This window comes from Oculina patagonica, chromosome 9 (genome assembly GCF_052425735.1).
Source record: "Oculina patagonica isolate OP01 chromosome 9, crgOcupat, whole genome shotgun sequence".
NCBI classification, from domain to species: domain Eukaryota; kingdom Metazoa; phylum Cnidaria; class Anthozoa; order Scleractinia; family Oculinidae; genus Oculina; species Oculina patagonica.
In genome coordinates this window covers 16,072,844-16,082,702 of record NC_135766.1, presented here as the reverse complement: position 1 = coordinate 16,082,702, position 9,859 = coordinate 16,072,844, and the positions used below count along the sequence as shown (strand labels likewise).

Below are 9,859 nucleotides of genomic sequence, written 5' to 3'. Positions count from 1 at the left end.
TCGTCATAAATGCACCTTATTAAATACTTTTTTATGGAAAGCAAGGAAAATAATTTTTTCCTTTTATTATTATTTTTTTTTTCATTAATATCGGAAACTGCTATTCCCCAGACTCTATATTTTAAGCATTAACTTACGCTATCGATATAACGACAACATTTTACATGGCGGTGCACTTAGTACAAAATAAACACGATTAGCTACCTTTCGCACTTAACAAATTCAATATTTCTTCAATTTGTTCCAAAATAACTGAACGACTGCGGAAGGCGATGCTTGTCTTCAAAAAAAAAAAAAGACTGAAATAAATAAGATATTTCACAGAACCATTTGGTAAATTGTTGTCTCAGCTACTAGACCATTAAACATATCAATGTTTTAAGGCTGATATATTTAGCTTGAAATGACAAAACAATGTGAATGTTAGCGAATTGGCGAAAAGGTTCAACTTCAAAACGCTGTCACTGAAACAGATAATAAAATCAATACTTTCACGACGTGTTTCGATAGTAATGTTAGGGAACTATCACAAGTAGACTAAATCTTTCTTGAAAAAAAGTTTAAGTATATCATCATATACTATGACTTTTACCAAATATTTACCCTATCCAGACTAGGGGGGGGGGGGGGGGGTCTTTTGAGGCCCGCGCTGACTTTGAACGCCTATAACTTTTTCAAGATTCAACCAAACGCTGCCAATTTTTGCGCGTTTTTCTAGAAGTTATCTGCGAATAGTTTAGCAGGATAGGTTGTTGTGTCAGGAACTTGACATCATCATGGCAATGGCATTTTGACAGGCATGTTTTCCCAAATTTGTAATTTTCGTGTTTCTCTCAATGAAAATTAACTTTAAAACAATCATTTTTACCTTTCACGGTTTATAAGCTCAGTTTTGTTGATTTGAGTACTTTGCAGCAATTTATGGTGGTTTGTTGGCGTTTTGGAAAAATTTTGAAATCCAAGATGACGGATCCAGGATAGCGGCTGTTTTGACATCATGATGTAATTGTCACGTAGTGTGACGTCATAATCACCCTTGGCGTATATTAAAAGATAGATCTTTGGACATACTATACATCCTATAAGTTTCATTGTGATTGCTTAAAAATTCTGGAAGTAACCTAGAGGGGGATGGGGGGTGTCAAAGCCCCCCCCCCCCCCCTGGACCCAGAAGGTCTAAAAATGCCCGGTCTGAATAGGGTTAAGCGATGACGACTAAAAGTTTTTTTTTTCTTCACAAGCATCTTTACTCGTATAGGTGCATAGTAGCAGTTCGAGTTTAAACTATTCAAAATGTTCTTCCCGTTTGGCATTTGGTTGTCTCTCTGAGTGCGGTTTTAGTTCTGCTGCCTGCGATTGGCTAACGATGAAATGAGTTGCGGACGATGATGTTTGGACCTTTCTTGATGACTTCTTCGTCGGCATAAGAATGACCAACTTAAAGAGCATTTTCTGAAAAACGTTGAAACGAAGGCAGATAAAGTCATTTTTAACATTTGCTTGAGAAAATATCTAATCTTCCGACCGCAAAATTTGAACCTCACTGAAGCGAAAGACGAGCTTAACAAATACGAAAACGAAGATGCACTACGCCATAGTCGTGAAGTGCAGTCCTTTAATATGCCAACCAGAATGAAGCCAAAAACGGTAGCTTTACACAGCTTGCTGTCGATTTTCAGCACGTGTATCGCAAGAAATTCGGCTCTTATTTCCTACACAAATCAACACAACAATGGCTTTAACGCTTCTGGCAAGCGGTTGAAGACTGGTCCCTAATTTCCTTGCAGAATTTCATTTGTCGTCCGCCATATTTAAAGCATTGATGGCGGGAAATTCAATCTGCATGCTTTGGGTTTTATGTTGTGTCGTATATCATCGCGTTTCTGAATAGAAACAGCCCCGTTTGTTTGTATGTTTTCCGTTCTTACGACTGCTGACAAAAAGCCAACTTTTCGACGCATTTCCAGAACAGTATGGCATGCCATATATTTATTAATCGGGCGTGGCCGATTTATAGTTTACCCTTTGGTCGTCCTAGAGCGTAGTCTCCTGGCGCGGCCAAAAAGACGGGGATAGCTTGGGGTTGCTACAAAACCGCTACGGGTGACGCATACCGCAATGGTTTTCATTTTAGTTTTGACAGGAAATCGTTGCAGGCACACTTGGTCGACTTTTGGGTTAATGTGTAATCAGGTTGTGTTTTTTTGCTTCGGCGGAAGGACAGAGAAAAAAGCTTACGGGGCAAAGTACAGTATGGGGCCCAGTTCTCGGCCACTTTTGACGTAAACTTGTATTTCTTACCTCAGAAGAACCGCAGGAACTTGAAATTTCTCCCAGAGCTAGCTACATTATTCAGCTTTTTGGTGTAAAGCTATCGACCGGTCAAAAATTAATTTGCCTGAGCAATAATAAAAATAAAAGCTCCATTTGTGGGCCCAGTTCTCGGCCACCTTGGCCCAGTTCTCGGCCACTCCAAAAAGCTTGTGCGTAATTATCTGTAAAAAAATGCTCAATTAATTTTCACAGTCATAAAATCATTCTGTAAACCTATTTATACTATATCGATCCCAAATTATTTTTATGATGCTTTGTTTTACTTTAGAAAAGAAGGATTTTAACGCGCCTAGTTGCCTATGTGCAGGTTCTGGCAAAACCGCATTGTGTGACCCGTGCATTTAGATGGTTTATTTTGCAGTGAAAAGGTCTTGAAAGATTTAGGTGTTGTAGAAATAATAGACAAGACAAGAGTCAGCTCAAAACTTAGAGATAAGATTGAACTTTATTTTTAAAACATTTATTTCTTTCATTCTGGCAGCAGCAGATGAAATTATATTAAAAACCAAGCGCTAAGCTGTGATAGCGAGCAGGGTGGCCGAGAACTGGCAAATACGCAAACGTCGCAAGAAAAAATTTCGAAGTAAATTAAGACCAAAAAATACAACGGTTCAACGAAAAGTTAACTAATGCAGAAAGCTGAATTATTCTACGTTTCACATGCCAAAAATTAGCTCGTATGGTGGGGGCTTTTGGATAAAATACGAATTTAACTACATCCATGAATTTGGAGCCGTAAACAAACAACTTTTTCGGGAATGCAAATTCACCTACTTCCGCGTAAACTCGACGTGTGAGCTTTCTATATCGAATTGAACGATCAAACTCAAGATACTTAAAGCACATGAATCAGTCTATCGTTTGAAGGAAATACCTTTTTCTTTTGATTCAACTGGAGTGTGAAAAAACGCGTTAAACACAAAGTGGCCGAGAACTGGACCCGGCCGAGAACTGGGCCCCATACTGTACTGATATTCACCATTGTGAAATTGCACTTACTTTGACAAGTTCAAGTTATTTTTGTAAATGAAAAAGGTAACGTCATTGATGTCACGCAGTGTTTTTTTTTTTAGCAAACTAGATGGTTTGCTGGTTTCTGACTATGACTGGGGGTGTGATCTTGCGGTATATTTTTTGAGCCTGACTCCGCCGTAAAACTTTTTTTTTTTATTTAGCAAGAACTGTGTCGATTTTCATTTCTGAACAATTGGTCGTCAAGTCGTTTGTCACAAAGAGTAGAATGTTTGTACAGCATGTTTTGGAATTATTTTAGATTTGGTTAGTAAGACGCTTCTGAAGACCTGAGCAAAACATTGGGAATGTACAGTATTAATAGGAACTTGAATGGAATTTTTCACAAGTTGGATAAAGGTATCAACTGAAAAAAATGGAATTCAAAATGAGAACTTGGATTTTGTTGTAATTAAATTTTATCGCGGATTGGATGCATAATATCACGGCTTTGAAAGTCTTCAAATAATTAGAAAGGTTCCTTTCTTCCTTTTGATCTTATTGTTATTTTCATGTATTGATTATTCGAAAGTGGTTTTCGTTGATACGAAAAAAAAAACGGGTTTTCACTGAATTGCTTGAAGTATTTTTAGACGTGATAATATTGGCTTAATCAAATTACATTGTGCACGAAATATTTGTTATTCTTTTGTCTTGAAACTTTGAGGAAATTGAAATTTTTGTTTGACAGTAGTGTATGAAAGGCATTTTATAGAACTGAATAAAAAATAAGAAACATTGATAAAGGTTATTTCAAAGATTTATTTTGCCTGATTTTGAAGGGTTTCAGGAGTTTAAAAGAGTGCTGGTAAACGGCTGTATGTTGTTTGTGATTACGGATCTTATTTAGTTTCGAACGCTCTAATTTTTGAAAGGTTAAAACAGGTTAAAACCGGGCGGTTTCATGAGTTTTTTGGGTAGAAAGGTACGGTGGTGGTCAAAAAAAAAATGTTTAGAAAGGAATGACTGTAGTAGCACGTAAGTCGGAGGTTTGCGTGAGTCACGGGGTATAGTATGCGTGAGCTGGATTTCCGGCGTCATAACGGCAAGTTTTGTTTACTGAAAGGATACACTCGACGTTTAGTTAGCTTAGTCGGCTTGGGAAACTATTTTAAAAATGAATGTTGTAATAGTTAATTAATAGTAATCTAGAATTAACCCACTCTCGATTGGAGTCTGTTCTGGATTCGCGCTACCTTTTCGCCGCGAAGGAATTTTGTAAAATTTCGCTAGTGGAAAGAGGTACTGTAAGAACAGTATCAATAACTCAAAAGGAGGAACTTCTTTGTAGCTCTGAATTAAGACGTATGATAAAATTTTAGAATAAGAAACTTTCGATATATGGTTTTCATATTGTTTTTGTCAATTTCCTTTTGTGGCAGATTTTTTGAGAATCAGCTTTTCTTTCGTGTGATGACAGACACAGGACAGAACGAGAGGTGGATGAGAAAGATGCCGAAGATGAATAGGCACCGAAAAACGACAAGAACCGTCAAGGACTTATCTTTAGAGGGCGGGGAGTTTTGGCATACTGTATTTCGAGGACTGGACTGGACTAGTAAAACGCGGAGTAGTAAAACGCGGACTTGTAAAACGCGGACTAGTATAACGCGGACTAGTAAAACGCGGACTTGTAAAACGAGGACTAGTAAAACGCGGACTCAGGTAAAACGCGGACTAGTAAAAGGCGGACTAGTAAAACGCGGACTAGTAAAACGCGGACTTGTAAAACGAGGACTAGTAAAACGCGGACTAGTAAAACGCGGACTTGTAAAACGAGGGCTTGTTAAGCACGGACTTGTAGAACGCGGACTTGTAAAACAAGCGCTTGTAAATCGGATAAAACTAAACGGTTTAGCGAGCGAAACAATTTGTGTTTGAAGCTCTTGTGTGTTTCTTCGACGGCATATTTCTAGCTTTTTTGAGCACTCTATGGTCTGTTTTAGCGTGGAGATGTTTTTGCAGTATAGCACATGTTCGTTCTGCAAACCCCTACTAAAACAACGGGATTGATGCTATGAGTTGTGTGCATATATTTCTTTCTTTCCACTACTTGACGTCTGTTGAGTGCAGTCGTTTGTATTGCTCGCACGAGGTAGAACGGGGCCCGTCCAGAAATCAACAGTCAATCGTAAATAAAGGTGACGGGCCTGCACGACACCTACGTTCGTGACATTAGAATATTTGCCGTTAAATGTTTAAATTCGGTCTTTCGACCTTATTTGCTTCTGACTTCTTTCTGAGGGTACTGTTTTAATTTGGGGGCAGTATGTGGTAAATAAAGGTGACGGGCCTACACGACTCCTACGTTCGTGACATTAGAACATTTGCCGTTATATGTTCAAATTCGGTCTTTCGACCTTATTTGCTTCTGACTTCTTTCTGAGGTTACTGTTTTTTTGAGACATTATGTATTGAAGAGAGCCGTAAGATGATTGTGGCCAAGGAATTCGAAGTGTCTAGAGGCGTTTTACAAGTCCGCGTTTTACTAGTCCGCGTTTTACTAGTCCAGTCCAGTCTACAAGTTAAAGACACATCAAGACCACCCCACTGTGAATTGCCATAGCACAGACAAAATTATAGTCAATATCTTATGTGTTTTTAAGAGAATTACATAAGAACCAAGGCATGTCTTGTCTTGCCTTACATTGACATGCAATAATTTGGAAATACTAAGCTCGTAACAGTTTAAGACAGAATCCATCAGGAATTTGAGTAACATTAATTTTAGTTACGCAAAAATTGAGCACCAGAATAATTTAAATCCTTGTGTTCTTTCATACCTTGTTAAAGGCTTGACATGTGATAACACCAACATAACACCAACAACAGTTCTTTATCAATGGGGATTGAAGAAAAAAATGGAAACATCATCACACAGTTGACCCCCATGCAAAAACACTCCAGGATGTCACGGGACTGTTTGGTGTCCGTCTGCCAATTTCTAACTTCAAATTCCAATGTTAAATTCACATTAAATTTTCAATATTTCTTAGTTGTCTAAAATTTACTAATTCTTTTAAAAAAACTATCACCTGCCAAACATCCCCAAAAATCACTCAAAAAATTACAAAATACCGCAATACATAGATACATGGGATGAGTGAAGTTTCCTTGGATTCCTTGAAACACCAACAAGATATTTCCGTTTAAGGTGGCTGATAATGGGTTTCAGTATTTCCCAGTCCTTATACTTTGGTTCAGGACTAAAAGCCTTCATCAATTGCTATTACAGTAATGGTATGAAACAAATGTTCAATCATTCATCAACAAGTTGTGATCATTTTCTTGACAATAGTAGTTCCCCGGTAAACAGTTGTAGTACTGTCCCATCAAAGTGCAATGCCTGGAAAATACCGAAAAGCACACGACCTTCAGGTGAAACCGCACCTTACAGTATTACCAATACACTGCACTTTGCTAAGTCTTAAAACTTTACATTGTCTAGTCGTCTACTTCAATCGTTTATTTGTATTGTGTGAGATACATTTATAAATTGAAACCATCATGTCATTAAGTAATAATGCAATCTCGACAACGTTCTAGATATTATATTATGCACACTAATACAGCTCATGCAAGCCCTGTGACTTACACAAACACAGTCGGACTGAGTGCTACTTAAGTAACTGCTTCGTGGTTTCTGCTGTACTGAACCCTGCCTTTCAAGGCAAAGCGCCCGATTTTAAGCTTCTCAAGCTTCTCAATGTTCTTGTTAATGTTTACTGTGCCACCCGTATAGCATTTTAATAGCAAGAGAAAAAAAAAATTTCTTTTAAGGCGCTTTTCTAAATCATTGTTCTCTTTAGACATTAGAACATCGCCTGATGTGGTAGCCATAATATTCTGTCTAACAGCTGCTCAGCAGGTCACAGTTCTCAGACTCCGCAAAAAAAGAACTTGGCCAATATCCTGCCATCTTGACCTCACGCTTGGTCAATAACACATATTTATTTTATAATACATACCATATTTTTTTCGATTTTTAAAATCGATTTACAGCTATATACTGCTGTGAAAGTGATTTAGTCACATGTCATTGTCTCACACGCAATGTTTTATAATTGATAACGCTGCTGGATGTAACTTCTAGAAATTATAAACTTATGTTCTTACTTTTAAAATTGCCGGTGATTAACCCTTTTGGGACTGAAAAATGTTGTAAAATGAAAAAAAAAATGTTAAATAATATACAGCTTCCTAATGAAGAAGGCAATTGAAAACGGGTGGCTAAAAGTACGTTTTCTCCCTTGCATTTATTCAGCAGTATCAGATCAGTATTGCATTTTATTACATTTCTATTTCTATTTTAATTGTATTTCATTGTATTGTTTATTTAAAGGTCTATTCAGGTATTGTCCAATAAAGATTCTACTCTATTCTATTCTATCAGTCTAAAAACGTTCACTTGACCTTCAAATATTTATCAAATTTATTTTATCGCCCAGTCGTCACTTAGCTTGGGCAGCTCTGTTTCTTGTTCTTATGTAAGGTCCGCGACATTTTTTAAGTACCTAGCGAGACTTAATCGTGAAAGTTTTGTTCCTCAGAAACAGCCTCACTTGCATAAGTTGTAAAAGTAGCCATTTTAAACTGTTCAAAATTTTCTTCTACTTGAAAACTGTCGCTCCTTTGGTGATTGTTAATCTCGCTCTGAGTGTGGTAGCTGTCTTGTCGCCGCATCATCGCGTTTCTGAAAAAAGCTGCACTGCGTGTTTCGACTTCTTCAGTTCTAACCACCCCAGACAAAACGTCAACTTTACGCCTTTTTTCACAGAATAAAATCTTTCGAAATTCTCTTTTAAACAGGTGATTCATCCCGGCGTATATAAAAGGATTAATTGTATTGGAAAAATAGAGCAAAAACATGCAGAGTAATTCAATATTCCGTGGCATTTTTGAGACAATACGAAAGCGTCTTAAAATGACAATAACCCAAAAAGGAATCCAACAGATCATGAACGCAAATACAACCGCAAACAGAGACTTACTTACTTTGATCTCATGTGCACTGATAGACGAGCTTCTATGTGCGCCTTTGAATTGTCAAAGATGCACCCACGTTGTGCTGTCGAATCATTTTCGCAACTTTTGTGTAACTGATTATGGTTGCAATCAACGGTAACAAAAAGAATAGTGTCACCACGATCCCGTAATGGATCATTTTTCCACTTTCGCTAAGATGAGCGATTGAACACTGAGCGTACCCCGGTACGAACTTGTAATCTTGCACTCCAGCCAAGCGCGGAACGAGATTGTAACACGCAACAAGCAACCACACGACGGTAAGCAGTGCCCGAGACTTTCCTGCTGCAAACCATTTCTTGTATTGTTCGCTTGACTTGCACATTCTCACATACCTGTTTACAGCAGTCAGTCCCATAGTTACGGGTGAAACGTAGATGACAAACAAGCTAAAAAAGGCGTGAAGTTGGCAAACTATAAAACCAAAATTCCACTTTCCAGCTATCAATACAGCCGTTCCAATCGGCATGACAAAAACAGCGGAAAGCAAATCACTCACTGCTAAAGCGATTATGTATAAGTTTGTGGTTGTTCGGAGTCTTGCGTTTTTATAAACTGAAATGCAAACCAACGTGTTCCCCGTCAGAGACAAAACGTTTAAGGTTACCAAAGAACTGACTTCCACGATTGTTAGTGGCAGACCCCTTGCATTGAGATCGTCCGCCATTTCAGTTGTAGCCCGGAAGGAAATAAGCTTTTGTTTGTTGGCTTCCTTGTTTGAGCTGACGAAGATTCAATGAGTGCATGATGATCGGGAAGCATACAAATATATTAAAAATATAGGCACTGCATGATACATTCAACCCCAAGTTTCGGTTATCCAATGAAGAAGACTTCTCAGCTATGAAGGGATGAATTCAAACTTGCCACCCTTAGAGCAAGTTAATGAAATCATGCAGATTCCTTTTGGGTCATTCATTGATATTTTCCTCTTCCCCAAAAACAAATTGTTTAAACTTGTGTTCTGTTTGAATTTGAATAAATAATTCTAGTTGAAGATGTTTGACATAAATGCACCTGGCTTAATTAATATCTTTTATTTTAAAATGGGAAGAAATATTTTGTCTTTTCAGTCTTGTCACTGCTATCGGAAAAATTAAAAAAATGAACTGCTTTCCAGGATTTAGATTTTAAACATGAACTTACATTATCAAGATGCGGATAAGATTTGACATGGAAGTGCACTTAGTGCAGAATTGTGACTTAAATAAACATAATAAGCAGCCTTCCGCACTTTACAAATTAAATATTACTTCGCACTGCCCTCAATCAATCGAACACCTGAAATAGCTGTCCTAGAAAAAAAGTCTGAAATAGCGGACTTCGCAAAACCCTCATGATAATGTGAAACATGAATCACTAGTGAGCTCACCTACCGTGAACCACTGAACTGTGAAGTGTTTCAGATTGATATTTCTTACTTGACATAACAATTTATTACTAAAACTTGCAAGAAAACAATGTCTAATTAAACGAAAGGCACATTTTC

The 9,859-nt window shown here is 37.7% G+C and overlaps 1 pseudogene; it reads right to left on the bottom strand.

Moving 5' to 3' along the window:
• Nucleotides 1–7,320: 7,320 nt before the first annotated feature.
• Nucleotides 7,321–9,255, bottom strand: LOC144666084 (melatonin receptor type 1A-like; annotated as a pseudogene).
• Between the last annotated feature and the right edge of the window lie 604 nt (nucleotides 9,256–9,859).